Here is a 21,251-nt window from a genome sequence, read left to right as displayed (position 1 = left end):
ACATACATATATACACATACACAAATACACACACATACATATCATACACACACATATATACAACCAAATACAAACATATACACAAATATATGTGGATATAAACATACACACATATATATACAAATACACATGCATATATGCACGCGCACACACACACACACACACACACACACACACACACGTATGCATGCGCGTGCTAACTGGGCAGGTAGAGAGGGATACGGAAACCCTGCGTCTGAGGTGAGGAAGAAGCAGAATAAGTTGGGTTGTCTGCCATCTCATGTATGGTTCTCTACAGTCCTGGGATAGGAGGATTCTATTCTCTTTCCCCTCTCCCCCTCAAGATACTTCCTCTTACATGCTGTGACATGGGATAATGGCTGTGACGTTGCCTGAACCATATCTGAGGGACTGGAGTCTGAACGCTCAGTTTTTCTGGTAACCACTGGAGGGCCCCCAAAGGTAAGCTTATAGACAATCACCAGGTATTACTTAAATCTTTTTTTTTTTTTTTTTTTTTTTTTTTTTTTTGCTTTGTTTGCTTTGTTTGTTGGCTCCTTCTGAAGTTTGATCAGCTCCAGGCCTCTGGGGAGTTGGTGAGCAGCTATGTCACTCTTAAAATGAGAGATGAATAATATTTGGCTGGAACAGGCTTGAGTCAACTTTGGGCAGAGGTCACACGAGGATCTTGCCACACAGCTGTCTATGTAACCCCAAGGCCCGGCCGCCCACACCACGCTTTGTGAACATGTCCTGAGTCCACACAGAGCTCCTTCAATCCACTTGCACCTTGACCCACAGCACTGTATATGTAGTGCGTCAGCTACGTGGATCTCCAGCCCCTCCTGCTCTGCAAATTCTCTGCAAATTCTCCTGTTCTCTGTAAATTCTCTGAATCCCTGCTGGAGCCTGGAAATACTTCCAAAGGAGATCCTTCAGGATTTTATTCTCATTCTATCCCAAAGCAGGGAGCACTCTCCAGAAAGGAGGTTTGGGTTCACAGTGGGCTTCACAGCACTCTCTGCCTCCCTCCTGCTGGTTTAGGCTTCTACCCTGCCTCAGGCAGTCAAGGTTTAAAATACAGAGAGTGCCTGGTGAGCCCCGCAGAGGAGATGCCAGAGTTTTGTTTCTAAGTACAAAGAGACTCTGAGCCAGTTCCAGGGATTTTCCTGCCTGTCTCCCTAGCAGGAGAAAGAGAGAATAGGTGTGTTCCACTGACTTGGCTGGCTTATCCTCTCTCCTTCCTTTCTTCTTTCCTTCCTTCCTTCCTTCTTCCTTCCTTCCTTTCTCTCTTCTCTCTCTTTTTTCTTTTTCATTTTTTAACATGGTGCTGAGGATCTAGCTGTGTCTTCATGTTTTTGCTAAGTCATCTCCCAGCCTCACAGTGGTTTAATGTTATGAACCACAAACTTGAGAGACAAACCTCAAGAGTAGACAACTCCGTGGGTGTCCCTCCTGGTTCAGGTTCAGGCTCAGGGGTCCACTTACATGTCACACACCTACAGGCCAGGTAGTTATTTCCAGTCTAACAGAGAAATGAGAAGAAATGTTAGTCTATATGTCTTGCTTCTAGTGACAGTAAGTTCCCAGCACCAATTTCCATATCTCTTGGAAGCCCGAGGTCTGACGTTCTTGCACATGACCTGGTTCTGCTTGGGTGGCATGGAAAGCTATCTGGATCCATTTCTTGTCTGAGCCACCCTCACGGCCAAGTGACAGGGTGGAAAGGCCCTTCAGATGTGGCACAGCATCCAAGCAGCCGTCTCTACTGTCTAAATATTAATGGCTTAATTCACTCACAGAGGAGAGAGGGGCATGCAATGCCCAACAAGCTTAGCCTGATCTGGGGTTCAATTTGAGTTAATCGTCACTGTTTCTGGAATATGCCTATGTGGTTTTTTCTCAGTAAGTGCAGTCAGCAAGTCTGAACAGAGCCCTCCTATGCCGACCCACACGGATCAGCTTGGACTGTCTGCGACATTGCATCATCGTAAGAGGACTTCAGGGTGCTCCATGAGCCAAGTAGAATTGGCTAAATGGTTAACACATGACTTTAGGAAAAAGCACGGACACTTCTCAGAGGAATATGGGGCTGAAAACACTGTGGCTCCCTCATCTCAAAACCTGAGAGAAATTAAGCTCAGAAAACCTTCATTTCTCAATCATAAGTAAGAGTAAAAATTATAAGCAGGGGCTAGGATTCATGGGAGACCAGAGTCACAGAAGAATCTTTTGGCAGCTTACCAGGTCCAGGACCCAAGGCAGGGAACATTTTAAGTTTCACCCTGATAGATGTAGTTGAAAGTAAACATGAGCTTTGAGCCCAAGTTGTAAAAACAGGGTGGAATTGTTGCCAGTGAAACAGAAACAAGGTAAATCACAGGCATCCTCCGTGCTTCCGTTAGAGGGCATTCTTGCCTCACATATGCCTGGATATTTTTTTTAATCACAGAGAGTGTTTTCTTCCAAGGCAGGTCTGCATTATAGGTGGTCTAAACTGGCAGACTCCATGCCAAACAAGGTATGCAAAGCCGAGGGGGGGATAATGTGACGTTTCTTTCTGCTTTCACATCAGCAGCACATACCCAAGGTTAGCAGAAATCAGCTTGGGCCAAAACTGTGCCCCTGAGCTCCCTGCCCCCACTCCCCCACTCCTGCTGGGACCCTAGACCTTGGGCACTGCTCTGCCAGGGGCTGCAGGAGCCTTCCCCAGGAAAGCTGAAATGAGAGCTGGTTGATTATTCAGAGAGATTTTGTAAATGCAGCCAAGGAACAGGAAGGTGCCTCAAGTACTAGACGGGGCCTTTCCTTTCCCTGGGCAGTCACCAGGTCCGCACATGGGAAGAAAGCCAACAGAAAGCAGTGCGGTGCATCTTTTGTAACTCTAGTGTACCCCAGTGCCTGGATGTCTCCCAGGCAGAGGCTTCCCGAACTCTGAAGCCTCCCACAGGCCAGGAGGCTTCTGTGTGTGTGTGAGAAAGGCACTAATGTTGAGTCATACACATACACACCTAAGGGAGAATGCAGGCTCCAGAGTTGTTTGTAGTGCGCCCAGTTTTAAAACCTTAGGCAGAAGAATTGGTGTGAACCATGGTGTTGATCTCTCCCAAGGCCTGGCATGATGATGCTTGCTGCCACTGCTCCCAAGGCCTGGTGTGACGATGCTGGCTGACGCTGTAGTGAGCAGAAAGGCCTGAACACGAAGGGACAGGGAAACACCCTGTGTGCTGACCACACATGTGGTACTGAAGCACAGGCGGGAGAAGATGAGACGTGGGACCAGGAAGCTGCCCCTGTCACATGGGCACACAACCAACGGGTCCTAAAGACAGAAGAGAGTCCCTTGCTTTGTGGGAAGCTTGGCCTCTAACACTGTGGAGGAGTGCAAGGTGGAACAAGAAACTTGGGAGCTCTCAAGGCTGTTTCTCAACTGCCTCAGTCCAGTTCCCCATGTCTATGCCTGTGAACAGAAAAGCAGATTGACACAGCACAGAGGGTGACCTCCTCTACCCTTCTCCTCTCACTCTCCAAACACACACACACACACACACACACACACACACACACACACACACACGCTTGTACACACATACATGCACACACACATGCACAGACATACAAACATGCACACATGCACACAAAAATGCACACACATGCACACATATACACATGTACACATACACATGCACATAAGCTCACAAAAATGCACACACATGCACACACACACATATATACAATACACACATACATATAAATACTTGCTTGTCAACTTTGGGTGTCATTCTTTGTTTTTGTGATATCCTCGTTTTTTGAAACAGGGTTTCTCATTGAATCTTACTAACTAGGTTAGGCTGGGCAGTTCCCCAAGTATCTGCTTGTCTGAGCTGGGATTTCAAGAATGCTGCCCATGTGATTACTAAACCCTGTGCTTGGGCAGCAAGCACTTGACCAACTGACCAGCCCCACACCCCAGGTCAACAGTGAGGATTCTGTGTCCAGGCACTGATTGTGGAATCCCATACTCAGGTGGACACACAAGGTTCTTTTTCTTTACCATGGGCCTGAGAGGGCAGTAGCTAGGATTTACCAGTGTTAGACCATTATAGAGAATATTTATCTCCAGGTGACTACAGAAAATCATGTCAAGACAATACTAGGGGAAAAAAAGCTTTTATGAGATTCTTAAAGTACAGAGCTGGCAGAGGACCCACAAATGCCAAGTGAACTTGAATGACTCAGTGTCTCTCTAATGGGCTTAGGTTGGAGACCCTGGGCAGAAAAATAAAACCTTCAGCAAGCACTCGGGAGGGCAGGGCCCTTGGCAAGGTCCTAGTGTAAAGTCATCCCATAATTATAGTCCTGGAGGAAAGAGCCTTGTTCTCTCCCTGCACCCTGTAAGCCCCTGAGTTTCCAGCTAAGTCTTCTGGCCTTGATTTCATTTGGGTTCTGTAGCAACACAGCACCTTTGGCCCAAACCTCTCCCTTTCTATTTTTAAAAAAGAAAGAACTCGAGTCCTGGGGAGCCTATAATTGACAGAGCACTTAGAGTCATCAAATCCACCTCAAGGCGTGGATGCAGCCAGGCTCCTGCTGCAGATTTTGATGTCTTACCACAGCACTAAGGACTTCTGTTATGTACAGCCTGGTCTCCATGGTTCCCCTATGGCTGCTGTTTTACACCTAAGGTAGAGGTAGGTGTGCCCAGAGTGTTTTGAGCTTGAGAAACGTGGCAGGACTTGCCAGTATAGAACCCTCTGGAACCCTGTGGACTTGGAGCTGCAGGTAGGATGCCAAATGCCTTTTTATCTTTGTCTTTGAGGTTTGAGTTCTTTTTAACATTTGGCACACACAGGACATCCTGTTTCTAGGTGGTGTGGGGAGAGCTTTTAAAAAGGTCCATTGAAAAGAGCTGCTGAAGAACCTGGCTGCCTAGTGGTCCTCACAAAACAGTATTTTGATGTGTTAAGTGGAAACATGTCAGAGACCCATAGATTGGATCTCCCTCGAAGCGCACAGGGGCTTGAGTGCAGGATGCAAGAAGGCAGGCCAGACAGCTTTTAGAAACTCAAACACTTGAAAAATACTGGGAGGCGTTTATGTTCAAACCTACAGGACTGGCCCACCCAGGACGGAAGCAGCAAGCTCAGCAGGACAGACACCTGCTCCCTGAGGCTGACCTTTGCATAGATGGCTTTTAGATTAGGTGTTGTACTGTGACAGGGGACAAAGCAATGCTTGTCCAAAAATGGAATTAGCTTGCTCTCTCCCTCTCCTTTCCCTTTTCCCTCCCTTTCCTGTCTCCCTTCCCTCCCCCTCCTTTTCCCCTCTTCCTCTTCCTCCCATTCCCCTGCCTTTCCCCCTCTCTTTCCCTCCCCTTCCCCTCCCTTTTCTTCTCTCTTCTCTTCCCCTCCCCTCCCTTTCCCCCCTCTCTCTGCCCTTCCCCTGCCCCTCCCTTCTCTGACAGGTTCTCATGTAGCCCATGTTGGCCTGGAACTCCCTATGTAGATAGAGATAACCTTAAATTTCTTAAATGCTGAGGTCATAGGTGAGCACCTATGCACCTGCATAGCTGGTTTATGCAGTGCTGGGGCATCTTGGACATGCTAGGGCAAACCCTCCACCAACTGAAGGATTCCTGAAGCCCAGAACATGATACTTTGTGTACAAACTGTAGGAAGACAGACCCTGATGAAGCAATTGAAACCTCAACTCCAACCCTCACTGGACAAATTGCCAGGAATGGGGATCCCTCCTAGCTGCACAGGGCAATGCCTTTCTCCTGCTCATAAACCTGCTTCTGTCCCATGTGGCCTTTCTTAGATCAAAAATAAGATTGATTGACAATCCCACACAGTGTGTTCTCACAGAACTTATTAATTCCAGTCATTAAGTCAAAGTCTCAGATGTTGTACAGAATTTCACAGGTCTGGGGTGCTGAGATGGCCACTGATCTTTCCTGAGACTCAGAGTTCACCTTAGGACAAGTGAATCTTAACTCTGAAAGGAACAATTGCTTTGGAAAGGGAGCAAGGAGTTCAAAGCAGCTCAGGGCCTGGGAACTCCACTTTTCCACAAATCTTAGGATTTCCAGAGCCAAAAAGACATTTCTTCTCTCTCTTGCATCTTATTATTTTCTTGGAAGATGACATAGGTGTTCCTGAGATGCCTCTTCCTGGCTGCATACTATGCTCTTGCTTACCAATGACCCAACCAGCTTCCTGCAGATAAGTGAAAAGATGAAATAAGGTTGATGGTTCTGATGTGTGGACTGATGTAGTTGTGTCTGGTAGTCATAGGAGTCTCCTCAGCACTTTGCTGCTCTCCTGAAGCATTCCCAGAAGTTTCTACTATGTACTGGGGATACACAAAATTGAAAGCAGAAACTGAGATGCTATGACTTCCACGGCAAGTAGGACCTTGAACTAGTTTGAAAGCCAAGTGGCTTTCCTTTAAAGGATGGGCATCAAAAGCGATAGGAGGAGCATTTGCCCTCTCCCTGCCCCCCTGCCTGCAATTAAGCTAGCTGTACAATTAGTTCCTCTGTTTCCCTATATTTCAGAAAGGATGCTTTTAAATATTACCAAATAACTTCTGAGAGAAATAATGCAGAATGCTTCAAACTCCTTAAGGGCAAAGATGTCAGCTTTAAAAAGAATACAATAAACCACACTATAGAATTATAGTGGAATCAAGTACAGCTCAGAGGATGCTGGGAAAGTTACCTTGTTCTTGCAACCTGGTCGCCTACACATAATAATAGTAATTAGCTATGTGGTGCCTGCCATATGCCAGGTATTTCTAGATTTTTCTATGCATCTTAACTTATTCAGTCTTCACAACACCATTAATAAGTAGGTTCTTTTATTAACCTGATGGGGAAACCAAGACACTGATAAGTAGTTTGCTCAGTTGCCAACACACTTTGGCAAAGCCATGCTTTGAACCCAAGCAGTTAAGCACTTTCATCTCTAGGCTGGACAATCCAATCCTGCCTCTGACTTTTCTCCTCTGATCTTGAAAATACCCCCGTGACTTTTTCTTCCTCTCATGTATTTTACAAGCAAATAATTATGTTGAAATCACATAAATCACACACAAAAACATTTCCCTCTAATTTGCCATGTCTACATTCGCTGCCAGCAGGGGAGTCTTCGTACAAACGGGCTTTGTCGTCCGGTGAAAGCCTGCAATGTTCGACAGGAGGAAGCAGTTCGTCTCCTTTGGTTAAAAGTAGATCCACAAGTATCTAGAAAGCAAGGCAGTTTGCAGGCATCTACTCAAGTTGCTGGGGAGATGAATGAGGAACACCTTGGAGGGCTCCAACTCTTGGAGGGAAGGGAGAGCACCAGGACCTAAGGCTTCTCTGAGAGCTTTTGCTGTGTGGCTCATGGGCAAAGATGACTTTCTTCCTGGTTGGGCTGTTTCAGAAGGGCCTTCTCCTGGCACCATCCATACAGAGCCTCTTGTGGCCTGCAAGTGGTCCTGTCTCTGAGAAAGGAGATTGAGATGCTCCAGGCCCACACCCAGTCTGTCCCCTTCTCTCAGCCACGGAGCTTCCACACAGCAGAGCAGGACACCACAGTTCTGACCAGGAGCAGGAAGAACACTGAGGATACCTGACTGCTGAGTGCAGCACCTCCCCAAAGTTTCACACATAGTTCTGGCTTGCAAGAAGACTCAACTCGACTGGCAAACCATGCCTCAGCCTCCAAGCGATGTTCCATTTGTGAATCCCTGGAAGGCTGCTCAGACTTTGCAGAAAAGCCCGTGCTAAGTTTGGTTTCTATGGAAATAGGCCCATTAGGTTAAACAGTAATTGAAAACTATTTGGTGAAAAAGATACCAAGTGCCATTTATTTCTGTTTTACACTAAATTGTACATTATTATTTTAATTGGCAACTATCGAGCAAGCAATGTTTATGTTCAATTATATGAAATTACACGTGTCCACATATTTAGGAAAGTAGCATTGATTGGGCTGGGTACCACAAGGTGGGAGCCGGCTATGTGGTCTGAGGAGACTCTCTGAATGTTCTTTGTAATTGTCTGTTAAAATAGCTATTTGACCATAGGGGCTGAAGATAACAGCTCACACATGCTTTAAAAACAGTGAAGTGTCAAACATATTGGTTATTGTTCTTTCCTTCCTTGGAGGAGTGTGTGATCTGACAGGGGCTGTCTGTGAGAAAGTTCTTCAGAGGGTACACTGGAGGGCAAGGCTGCTGGACACACAGGCCCATGATGGTCTTGCTGCAGATGCATGCTACAGAGATGTCCAGAGGACCAGGAAAGGGGTTTTCCTGATGTCATGGGGGCCTCTCCTCACAGCTCTCAGCAGATCTGCTACATTTCTCATTGTTTAGGCAAAACATGTGATAGAAGTGACTTAAGTGGGAAAGGATTTCTTCTAGCTCATGATTTGAAGGCAGAGTCCATAGTGACAGAGAAGATGTGACAGAGTCTATGGTGGCAGGAATGTGTGGCTGGGACTCACCATATCTTGATGGTCCAGGAAACAGAGACAGAATAGGAAACAGGGACCCTTCCTCAATCAGGCTTGTTGTCCAAGGCTCCACAGCCTTCCCAGACAGACCAAATTTGGTCTCCATTTGGTGGAGACCAAATATTCAGACACACGAGCCTGGGAAGGGCATTTCACATTCAAACTTTACATCAATCAAAAAGAAACTTGACCTGTATAGGAGGTCAGGGTCATTATCTGGGTCATTTAGACAAAGTCTACCATGGCCTGTGAGCCTTTAGATCTCTGAGGAAGGAATACAGCCCAGACTCACACCTGGATTGTTGTTGGTCTCTTTCGACATAGGGCCAGCAGTCAACCTCCACATGGGTGACCTTGCAAATAACCAGAGCCTTCATCTGGGAGCTCCTCAGTAGCCAGATTCCAGAGCTCATGGGGTTGGTGATGTTGCTGGACAGACTGCTGGGGATCCCCAGCCCCAGCTCTTCCAGCCAGTATGTTCCCAGTGGCTGTGAAATACCAACTGTCTTTGACACCTGTGACTTTTCGAACCGTAAGTGGTTTTCCTTCTTGTTAACTACTGGTCAGTTCTTGGTTTACACTTCTCTCCCATGCCTGGATGGATGCACTGTGCCTTCCATCCAGTCCTTCTGAGGTGGCTGAGAGGTACCTCTTTTCATTTGAGCTTCACATGCTGATTCTAAGCCTATGACTCTAGGAGGTTAAAGATTGTCTGCACAGCTAACAAGCTGTCATGTGACCTCTGGTCCAGCAGTCAACTTTTAGATGGAAGGTAGAGCATCACTAATCACTGTGTACATCTGCATATTTGAGTGTGTACTCATGTTTAAGTGTGAATGACCATACAAATGTGTGCATGTGTGCACATCTGTGTATGCACCTGCATGTTGGCATTTTCTGCATATGTGTGTATGTATGAATGTCTGTGTGTGTGTGTGTGTGTGTTTGTGTGTGTGTGTGTGTGTGTGTGTGTGTGTGTGTGAATCATTAGGGATGGTAACACTTGCCTGATACCCATCTTTTATAAATGAAGTCACTTATTAACACTAGGGCCTCACCCTAAAGAGGCATCATTAGGTGACTGTCATTGTGTATACCTTGTGAGGAGTATTCACACTAAGCCTAAGATGTTACTAGGTGTCCATGTTATAGTGACATGGCACCACTCTCACAGACCTATGATGTCACAAGACAATCTAGACACAAGACAAAGTTGCCTCATATAAGGCTATGATTTCACTAGGCCATTTAGTCTTATGACTGCCCTCCCATAAGCCTCTGATGTCATTGGGTAACAGCTATGGCCATCTTCCTAAAAGGTATGATGTCATGATGCATGACTGCATTCAGATCTAATAGATCAGATTAGAGAAGCTAAATGGAACCTGGGCTTCTTAGTGCACATGCCTATTGGAAAGCGGCATGCATATATGTGCATGTGTGGGCCACAAGTTGCTGTCAGGAGTCTTCTGTTGTTCCCCATTTTATTTTTCAAGACAGGGTCTCTCAGGAAACCTGGAGCTTCCCGTGTCAGCCAGAGAGATTTTGGAGTCAGCCTGTTCTATCTCCTTCCAGTGTGGGGATATCACCTGCATAATGTGGCGCCCAGATCTTATGCTTACACACTTTATCCAGTAGGCTGTCTTTCTAGTGCGAATCATTTTCAGTCTCTGGTGGATTCTGGTCTAAGAAATTTCATGATAAAAGAGGATAAAAATAATTGTCAAATAAAGACATTGGTTTGTGCTGATTTGTGAAGGAAGAAGTAAAAGAAATTCCAAATCTAATGATTTCAGGAATAGAGATTTACTCCCCAATGTGGCAAACCTTCCTTGAAAATTTGAAGCTTTGGGACTATGGGTAGACTACATATGAAAGTACCTCTTGATGAAGGGTGGGTGTCAGGAAGGCCACAGATAGGTGGGACAGAGGCAGACATAGTAATGGATACAGTGATGATGCAGATACAGTGATGGATACAATGATGGATAAAATGATGGATAGTGTGAAGGATACAGTAATACAGAGGCAGATACAGTGATGAATACAATGATGGATACAGTGATAGATACAGTGCTACAGAGGCAGATACAGTGATAGATACAGTGCTACAGAAGCAGATACAGTGATAGATACAGTAAAACAGAGACAGATATAGTGATGGATACAATGATGCAGAAGTAGATACAATGGATACAGAGACAGATATAGTGATGGATATAGTGATAAAAAGGAAGATACAATGATGGATACAGTGATACAGAGGCAGACACAGTGATGGACTCTGCTAAGAAGCAGAGGCATAAAGGTTTAGGGAAAGTCAAAGTCAGGGAGATGGTTTCAAAGATAGATAATCTGGAAAAGGGATAGGGGAAGAGAGACAGAAAAGAAGGAATTTACAGTTTATCCTTCAAATGCAGCTGAGTTTAAATATATAATTTTGATCCAAGATTGATCATTTAACTATGTACATTTGATTGCTACTAAGGCCACAATTCAAACAGTGAGTTTGCTAAGAAGAAGAGAGATTGATGAGGAGTCCTTTAAGTGCAGTGGGGAGTAAAATATAAAAACTTTGGTAAAGGAAGTGTAAGAGTGGTATTCTGGGGACATGGAAAGGAAAGGGGTGAGGACTAAATGAGAAGATTGCACTGTGTCTGCAGGGAACCAGCTATCACTTGTTGATCTCCATGACATCAAACTCATTGTTTCCCAGAATCCCGCTTCATAAATGAGGTTGGAAAAACTAAGCTTGGATAGCCAGAGTGTTGCAGGAAGCCCATTCTCTTATTTGTTTTCTTTCTGGATCAGCCTCAATGTTTGTTGGCAAAGGATATTTTTTTTTTAAAAAGTCCTTTTCTACAGACTTCACTTAAAATAGACAGTTATTCAAGCGTATTCAGCATGAGGAGGAAAAGTGATCTTGGAGGTGTTATCATATGTGCTCTTATGAATAGGGAAGTGATTTGTTCACCACCATGTGACTACGTGATTTATGTCATACATTTTTAAAGACCCTTACCACTGTATTCCTCCTTATGCTTTAGGAACACTCAACCACTTTCTTTTGGTAACATTTCATAAAGAATGTCATGAGTTGAAACCTTTTTTCACACAAGAAGAATGTTGAAGAAAGATGGAATGGGCACATCAACATCTCACGTTTGCTCTTCAAATGGCGATGACTTCAGAGGACACTTGGGGACCTCTGGTATCTCTCAACACTCCTGCTGGGTGCCTGTTTTGACTCAGATATTAATTAGGAAATGATAGAGAAAACAGCAGAGCACAGTCTTGGCTTGTTTCCTGGTGGCTCAAGCACTCTGTGTATTATGACATTCCTATCAGCCATTTCTGTTCAGAAAGAAATTGAGCTCTTGAGCATTTCATGACTTTTAATTTTCAGTCTTAGCCAGTTAACTGAGAACCACTCCATGAGATTACCTTCTGATGAGGGCAATATTTGTCACAGGAGACCCAAACAATCAGACATTGCACAGAGCAATGGGACCCCAAGGGACAGAGCTAGCATTCCAACTGCAAGATCACTTCCCTGTTTAGAAGCAGGTCCAGCAGCAGATACAATCTTCAGAACATCAAAAGCCAGAGCTGGAAGCCAAAGGGCAACTTGGCAGCAGTGTTCTGGCCTTGAACCTGCTTTGGCATGAGGCTTGGTCAAATGACTTCATAGTTCCTTTTCTGTGAAGCATTGTTCTCAGGAGGGGGTGACTTAATGGGCTAACACATATCTGTGTCTGCCCACTCTACTGTTCCCTGTATTTGTTATAATTTACTTGGTTACCCTGGGAAGAACAAATAGATTATGTAAGTCCAGAGACACCCTGAGGTCAACATCTGCAAAGGGCATTTTGAAGGGATGTGGTCAAGAAAGAGAGAGAGATGGTGGTATGTAGGAAACCTGAGCTCACAAGTGCTCTCTAGATGCTTCCAGAGTAAAGTTTGAAAAAAAAAAGTATCAGGATGTAATATGTCCTTGTACTGTGGGAGGCAAAGGGAAGACCTAGTTTGAACTCTGACTTACCAGCTTCTTTCTAATGACTTCAGCTTTCCACACAGATAATGGGCTCAACAATAATTATCTCACTTCTTTGAAGAGGTTTGTTTGAGAATCACAAGAGAGAATACGTGTTTGCCCATTAAAATGTAAGGAGATATGTAAACTAGGAACATTGGTATTTAATAAAATGGCTGGTACACATAGCCAGATAAAACGTTCTGAGTATCTGGGGCTCTGCCAAAAATTAGCTATGTGCTTTTAAAGTAATTTTGGGAGAAAAGGCAAGAAACTGAAAATAGGAAATAATTCTCAAGCCTACAAAGGAGGAGCAAGCCTTGCAGGGTCCTGTCTGGTTGGCTCAGTCCTGATCCAACCAAGCTGGAGACATGTTCAAAGCCACCACTGGTCTTTCATATTTAGATGACTCCTAGGAAAACATTAAAAATTATTTTCTAAACAGTTAAATATTTATGAAGAGGATTGAAATGACTAGCAAGTGCTTCTGAGCAGCTTCTATGGACCACATGATGACGAAGAAGAAGAAGGAGGAGGTGGAGGAAGAGGAGGAGAAGAAGGAAGAAGGAGGAAGAAGAAGAAGAAAAATAAGAAGAAGAAAGAAAGAAGAAAAAGAAGAAGAAGAAGAAGAAGAAGAAGAAGAAGAAGAAGAAGAAAAAGAAGAAGAAGAAGAAAGAAGAAGAAGAAGAAGAAGAAGAAGAAGAAGAAGAAGAAGAAGAAGAAGAAGAAGAAGAAGAAGAAGGAGAAGGAGAAGGAGAAGGAGAAGGAGAAGGAGAAGGAGAAGGAAGGAGAAGGAGAAGGAGAAGGAGAAGGAGAAGGAGAAGGAGAAGGAGAAGGAGAAGGAGAAGGAGAAGGAGAAGGAGAAGGAGAAGGAGAAGGAGAAGGAGAAGGAGAAGGAAGGAGAAGGAGAAGGAGAAGGAGAAGGAGAAGGAGAAGGAGAAGGAGAAGGAGAAGGAGAAGGAGAAGAAGAAGAAAACAAAGAAAGGCATGCAGAAGCTCTGCTTCCTCGCACATCACTCACTGGGACGTGATCATGCCCTTGGAGGCCGTATTGCAAGCTTGTGTGCATTTCCCCTGTCCTTTTTCCAGCTTTTCCTGTTAGTGTTTCACAGCTTTGTCAAGATCTGTAGAAGCCTCATACACCTGTCCTGCTTGAGATCTGACTACCACCCATGAAAACCCCACAGCACAAGTGACACTATTGACAGGCCAGATGAGTGGACAGAACAGGTGAAACAGGAAACAACTGCTTTTCTGTGGCTGGGAGAGTGGGACAATTATGGGATACATGCTCTGAAAGAACATATCTATTATTGTTTTTACTATAAAGAACAAATAAAATATCAACAGACCAAAAGAGAGAAGGGTGGTCAGGATTGGAAGCACAAGGGCAGCACATGGAAATGCAAGTTCAGAGCAAAGGCCTTCACTCCGAAGCAGCCCATGGAAGAAAAGGAAATGAGGTAAAAGATCCTTGTCACCCACAGGAGATAAGATGTGCACGTCTACTTCCCATTTCCATTTCCTGTTCCTTCCATACCTTCCTGTAACAGACTGAGTCAGTTCATTTTATTTCCTTAATAGGATTCAAATTAAAATGTGCCCTATGTTTTAAAAGTATGGAATTTGAAATAAACTCCAAGTGAGGTCCTAGGAAGCTGAGGTGGAGTCAGTGTCATTCTTATCAAAACACCAGGACATTCATCTCCAAGGCCTCAGAGACCATAACCACAAGCAGGAAATGTAATGGGGTGTCAGGAATAAAGACCGAATCCAGCCACTGAACCTTAAGCTATGGTTTCTTCCCTGTGACCCAACAACATCTGTCTAGTGACTGGCATGTTTTTGAATAACATCATAATGTTTTTCAAGTACTTGAATAGTTTTGATTGGTGGTTCTGATGAAATCCACCCCCATGCCCCAATCTAGGTTTTACCACGATGGATAACAATTCTTATCTAGACTCAGGATTCCACCCAGACTGCAGTGTACTGAGAATTTTGGTTTCTTTAAACACAGAAATGTTATAGGAATATGCTTTTTGTTTTAATCCCAGGTGTGGTATATGGGGCTGCTTTAGCTTTGTCCACAGCAGCTGACTATGATTTGCCTCGTGCTCTAGCAGGGGTATGATTTTTTGATAGCTGCAGATAGTTCCCGTAGACTATCTGGGGCCCTGAGAGGGGCTACAGTGGCTCCTCCCCTCCCCCTCCCCCTCCCCTTTCTCCTCCTCCAGCAGCTGCTATTGTTGCTGGTTGCTGATATAGCAGTTTGTTGGGTGGTTATATGCAAAGAAATGAGAAGAAGAAATTGGGTATTCTGACAGTGGTGATCAAATTTGCCCTAAGGAACTCAATGCCCCTAATCAGCAGGAAGTAGTCTAATGATATTGATAGCCCATTCCCCCTCTGGACTTCTTTCTCTCCTACCTAGTGTTAGGGTGTTGGAAATGTGGAATAGGGGTGGAAATGGGAGGTAGAAGAGGGAACTCATAAAGTAGTCAGAATGAGTTCCTGCATTGACACTAGGATGTTCAAAGCAATACTTTCAGAAGGATCACAGACCTCATATTCCTGCTGATGTCTTTGTTTAATACTCCTTTCTCAGTATCTTCAAACCTTTCATGGGAGTGTGTATGTTGACTTTTGATCATGTCTCCATGAACTCCAGCAATGATGTTCAGATTTGAAACTCTTTCCTTAATTGCTTTTGAGAACATCTGGTATGCGTCATTAAGTTAGAAGCTCTTTTTGGGTAGGTCTACCATGAAACCATTTAAACTCAATGCTTTAAATTGTAATAATCTTAACAATACTGAATTATTTCTATGACATTCAATTTGACCAGTTATTGTTTTAAAAACACACTTTTGAGCAGTTAAGGATTTAAAACGTCCCAGAATTCCAGAGATAATCATCTGTCTCTACTCAGGTGATCCAATAAACTCTTGTTGCAGTTCAGCTATCAGAAGAGACACATCAGCTCTATATGAAAGATCACTGGGCTGGGAAATGGGGTCTGAACCCCGCTGGGAACTTCATGTTTCAGGAGCAAGAACATCCTGTTGGCATTCTCTTTCTGTTTACCCATCAACAACCCTGTCAATCTCTGTCAGACCTACACGTTCTCACAGCTCAAGAGTTTATTCACAGAATAAAAGAAGGTTATAAACACAGCAGGTGTAGGCATGGTGGGCATTCATGTGTACACTAAACCATTTTTGTAATGATGAGAAGTCTTCACTGCTGTGGTTCATTGACCCCCCATGTTAAAGACATGGGCACAAGCTAGGCCTTGAAGCAAGTGAGGCAAATGTCTTGAGGACACACAGTGAGCATGGCTAAGGCTGATATTCAAATGCAGAACTCCAGGCTCCAAAGTCCAAGCTCTGGCATGAGATACCTTCTCTTCCAGTAAAGCAGGAACACTGTAAAGTCCTGACTGACTTGTGCTGAGGGAGCAGGGATGGATGTTTTCACAATTCTGAATCTGACATTATTTGGTCTTTTCCGTTGAAATCTACAATTAGCACAGGAAATCACTCAAAGTAAGTCTAGATGATATTAAACTTCTATATTGGTCAGAATGTCTCAGAAGATTCTTTTCATGAAAGAGAAATGCATCACTAGTGATAATTGGCAGGAACAATGCAAGGACTTAATTCAGGGATTGGAATATAAGGTAAGGGCTGCTTGACACATACTAATCTGTCAAAGGCCTGAGAGACAAAGTCCATACCTACCTCATTATATTTTTCCAACATATTATTTTTATTGACTATTTAGGAATTTCATACAATGTACCCAGATTAAACTCACTTCCTCCTCCTTCCAGGTATACTCTTCCACCCTTGTGTCACTGGTCAAATTTGTGCTGCCCGTATACTCATTGGAACATGGTCATACTGCCAGTGACCAGCCCCTTAAAGATAAGTGAGTCCTTCCCCTATGCCCCTGCCAGAAGCCATCAATGGTGAAGAGTTACTCTTCACCATCTTTACCACCACTTTCAAGGACTCTTAATGGCTTCCTGTCTAGACTGTTTCCTTTTGGAGTGGGGAGTGTTGTCATAGAAGCCTCTAGTGTCTCTCATTCTCAATGATGAATCTGCTGTCCCCAATATCATTGGAAATGAAACCGCCTTTCCCACAACAGCTGGTGGCAGCTCAGACCATAGACATTCACATGGCTCATTATCTTTTAAAAGACAGGAAATGTGGAAGAGCCAGATAGTCTGAAGCACGGGACAGAAGAGTGGCCAGGAAATAAAGGTTTTTCATATACTCAGACTCTAATAAGCCTTTAATAATAGATTGAGTGCAGGTTTGACTTTTTCAATGGAGAAGTGGTATTATAGGTGTTTTAGAGAAAACTAGCAGAAAACAGAAGTCAGGAGTTGGGAGCAGTGCTCACCGTGTCTGGGCTAATCGTTTTAGAGAAAGGACCAAAGTACTGCTCAAGTGTGTTCTTTGTATCATGACAAAATTTGCAATTTTATCAGCTTCTACTTTTAGAGGGATCCATGTGGGTTTTGGATTGACCTCATTTTCTACAAGGAAAATTACTTTTCTAAAAAAAATTGCATGTAAATCAAGAATGTATGCCAAAATTAAACCATGAGTAGGAAGAATTCCGTTAACAGATTCAAGCCTGAAAGAAATTGAAGCCCTGAATTATCCTTCCAATGGCACCGTGAACAGACCACAGGTCCCCTCTGGTCTCAGCTGCCCTCTCTTCAGATGGCCTTGTTGAGTCAAGCTGAGCTGCAACTGATATTACACATTTCTCTAAGGAAATTGAAATGGAATAAAACCAGAACATCAAAATACTCTCCAAACCCAGTCTGACCCGACCTGATATTTAGCTTGGTTGGAATCCCTGGTATGGAAAAAAATTTTTGAGTCATAAATATACCAGAAAATTCTGTTACTTCAAAAAGAAATTCTATAATAGAGGCCTTAGAAAAACAGACTTTTGTTAAATGAATAATTGTCTACTGATTTGTTTGTTCGGAAAATGTCTATTTTTTAGGACTTGGATTGTCTTAAACTACTTGAAAATCTCCAGGTTCTAATCTTAACAATAGCAACAACAGCAACAACAACAACAAACCTAGTACTCATTTGGGTCTCTGACATCTGCAACTCTATCAACAAAACAATCAGGCAGATCATGTTTAATTAAAAGTTATTATGTAATTTGGGTGAGCGATTGGTGGCATGATTAAATTTCTTCTACAGAATATATAGGATGAAAGATTTGGCACTTTGCATCCCCCACAGTTAGAGAGATTATAGGAGTTTTAGGAAACCAAAAATGAGCCCCTTTGTTTCCACAACTCTGTGTGGATAACCTGTAACATTTCCTATGGCCAGGGAGGGCTAGCTGCCTCCTTTCTCCTTCCTTTTGAAGGCTGAAGCCGTGCCTCGGTCCCTTAAACTCCCCACTAGATAGCTTTACACCCCAGCTCTCACACAGCACTCATTCCTCGCAGCTCGCACCCATGCCTGTCATAGAAACAAGCACTACATTCACTTTCCCCTAACCAAAGTGAAAAAAAAAAAAAAAAACCAAACAGGCATGACCCAATTTCTTGATCTTGGGTTTTGTTACTTTAAATCTCTTTGATCTTGGCTCTTGAGTAGTTATTCTTTAAACTTTCCATTGTCCCCAGAGAGTAATTAAGCACACCTCTAACAAGGACAGAAAGGTATGGGTGGATTACTATGTATGCATAGGGAGTGTGACAAAGACCACGAGTGTGAGTTCCATGAAGGGCTCACTAGCTAAACGTCCTCTTCTACCCACTACATTTGTGCTGGTTAAATGTCTATCAACTTGACACAAGCTAGACTTAGTCTGGGAAGAAGGAGCCTCAACTAAAAAAACTCCCCCATCAGATACATGTGTGTGTTGATGTGTGTGTATGTATGAGTGTGTATACATGCCTGCTCACACCTGTATTCACACTATGTGCTTCGGTCTGTCTGGAATTTCTATCAAATTGTATTCATGCGCATCTTCATGAGATGTGTATAGCTGCCCTTTGTTTTCAATGATAGATTTCACAGAAATGAACATGCCAGGTATTTGTGTATGCTTTCTCATGATTCATGCTGAATAGTGCTTTTGTCTTTCAGGAGACTCCAGTGTTGCCTTTTTGTGCCATGGCTGGCTTGTGAAGGACCATTTATTCACCATTAGTAGATACTGTCCATCTCTGTGTTGACCAGCAGTAAGCTGTACTTCCTCAACGACCTCAGCAGCTTCAGCCAATGATCTGCCCTGACCATAAAACCGTGGTCAGGGCCAGTGCACTAGGTCCTGGCCAGTATACTGTAGCCCTGGTGAGTACACTGTGATTCCTGCCAGTGCACTGTCACCTTTGACATTGTAGTGAGGTGCTGGCCATGGCATGGTGGCCCTGACCAGTCCACTGTAATCCCTGCCAGTGCACTGTCATCTTTGACAGTGTATGAGGTACTGGCCATGGCATGGTTGCCCTGACCAGTACACTGCAGTGCTATTACACTGTGATGTGTATTTGTATTTCCTAGATGGTGGTGTGGCTGAGTATTTCTCAGTGTTCATTGCCCAGCTAAATGTCCCATCCTATGACATAGGATTCTGGCCATCTCTCACTAACAAACTATCACAGGTATATAGGAGTTCATCATTCTGTCATTTTGTAGTGTAGGAAACAGGTCCCCTCCACAGCATGCCTTTCTCACACGCTTCCGGTGTTCAGTAACAGTATATTTGCTTTTAATGTGGTTCAATTTATTAGCAACTCCCTTCAATGATAAGGTTTCCTATACTCTTACTTTCCTTCCTTGGATAGAGGGCAGGCTCTTCAATACAATGACTTAGAAAGTTCATTTTCCTTTATCTTCATTTCAGGGAAAAGGCCACATGGGTGTGGATTGAGTGAGGGCTGTATATTAGTTTGGGTTCTCTAGAGTCACAGAACATATGGATAGTCTTTATATAGTTAGGGAATTTGTCAATGACTTACAGTCTATAGTCCAACTCCCCAACAATGGTCAGCAACAGCTGTGGATGGAAGTCCAAGGATCTAGCAGTTTCTCAGTCCCATGAGGCAAGCAGGCAAGGAAGAATGAGTAAATCTTCCTTCTTCCAATGTCCTCATATATCTCCAGCAGAGGGTGTGGCCCAGATTAAAGGCATGTGCCTCCATGCTTTTAATCCCAGATGATTTTGAACTCAGAGATCTCCTTGTCATAATCTTCTGAAATTCATAGCCACTATGCTTCAAGATCTCCATGCTAAGATCCAGGTCAGAAACTTATATCTCTGAGCCTCCAGATTAGGATCATAGGTGAGCCTTCCAATTCTAGATTGTAGTTCATTCCAGATATAGTCAAGTTGACAACCAGGAATAGCCACTACAGGCTGTTTCATGAATACCTGGCTTCAAGCACATCTTAAGGAAATGATGACCCCTTTATTCTGGGGAGACATGTTACCACCTTTAAGTCCAGAGCACACGTACTTAGATAACCATTACCAGTGGTCTATTTGTTTTGATTCTCAAGGCAGCACACTGTCTGAGCTATTGTCACTTTGCAGTAAAATAAATGGGGTAGAGGATCTTCTTACCCAATTCTTCAAATAAGTATCTATCTATCTATCTATCTATCTATCTATCTATCTATCTATCTATCTATCTATCTTCTATTTGTTTATTGGAATTTCAAATATTATCTCCTTCCTGGTTCCCCTCCCCAAACCTCATCCTCTCTCCCCTCCCCCCTGCTTCTATGAGGGTGCTCCCCTACCCACCCACCCACTTCCACCTCACTGCCCTAGCATTTCCCTATGCTGAGGCTTTGAGCCTTCACAGGACCAAGGGCCTCCCCTCTCACTGATGCTAGATAAGGCCATCCTTGCTACATATGCAACTGGAGCCATGGGTCCCTACATGTGTACTCTTTGGTTGGAGGTTTAGTCCCTGGAAGCTCTGGGGAGTTTGGTTGGTTGATATTGTTGTTCTTCTTATGGGGTTGCAAACTCCTTTGGATCCTTCAGTCCTTTCTCTAACTCCTTCTTTGGGGTCTGCATGCTCAGTCTGATAGTTAGCTGCGAGCATCTGCATCACTATTGGTCAGGCTAAGTCTTAACTTGGCTTTTCTAAACTTTCAGAATGAACTTGAGAATCAGCTTGCAATTCACTAAAATTATGTGAAAAAAATCTAAGCATTTGAAAGAAGTTGCATAGAATCATGAAGATCAGCATGTGGAGAATTAATGTTCTAGCAATATGGTCTCTTCATTTCTACCAATTTTCTTTGGGTATCTAGTGCTAGAAATTCCCAGATTAAGGTTTGATGAGGCTTTCTTTAGGTTTATCTCAACAAATTTAATGTTTGGAAAATGACAAATAACATTTTTAAAATTTAATGTCCTGGGTGGAGCAATGTCTTAGAGGACAAGGGAACTTGTTGTGTATCCTACCATTCATACATGATAGCTGGTGACGGCCATAGGTGCCTGTAATTTCAGGGTTGTTCAGGGTAAACAGGAGGATTGCTGGGACTTCCTGGCCACCAGCTTAGCTTCAGGGTAAGTGACAGTCCCTTTCTCAGAGGAGTAATGCAGAATATGATAGAGCAGAACCCTCCTCTTGCTTCTTCATGTGCACACTTACCAGTGTATGCAAAACACATTTGTCATTTTCATTTGCTGCAGTTGTC

General features: G+C 43.7%; 1 long non-coding RNA gene across 1 annotated transcript; it reads left to right on the top strand.

The window, feature by feature from the left end:
* Positions 1-353: 353 nt before the first annotated feature.
* LOC127677756 (uncharacterized) lies at positions 354-20,206 on the top strand. The gene is made up of 3 exons (XR_007976530.1): positions 354-462; positions 8,829-9,036; positions 18,678-20,206. It is a non-coding gene; the product is annotated as an uncharacterized LOC127677756 (long non-coding RNA).
* The last annotated feature ends 1,045 nt before the right edge of the window (positions 20,207-21,251 follow it).

Source organism: Apodemus sylvaticus, chromosome 2 (assembly GCF_947179515.1).
Source record: "Apodemus sylvaticus chromosome 2, mApoSyl1.1, whole genome shotgun sequence".
Lineage (NCBI taxonomy): Eukaryota > Metazoa > Chordata > Mammalia > Rodentia > Muridae > Apodemus > Apodemus sylvaticus.
Note: the sequence above shows the minus strand (reverse complement) of the source record. Positions and strands in the feature narration are given on the sequence as shown.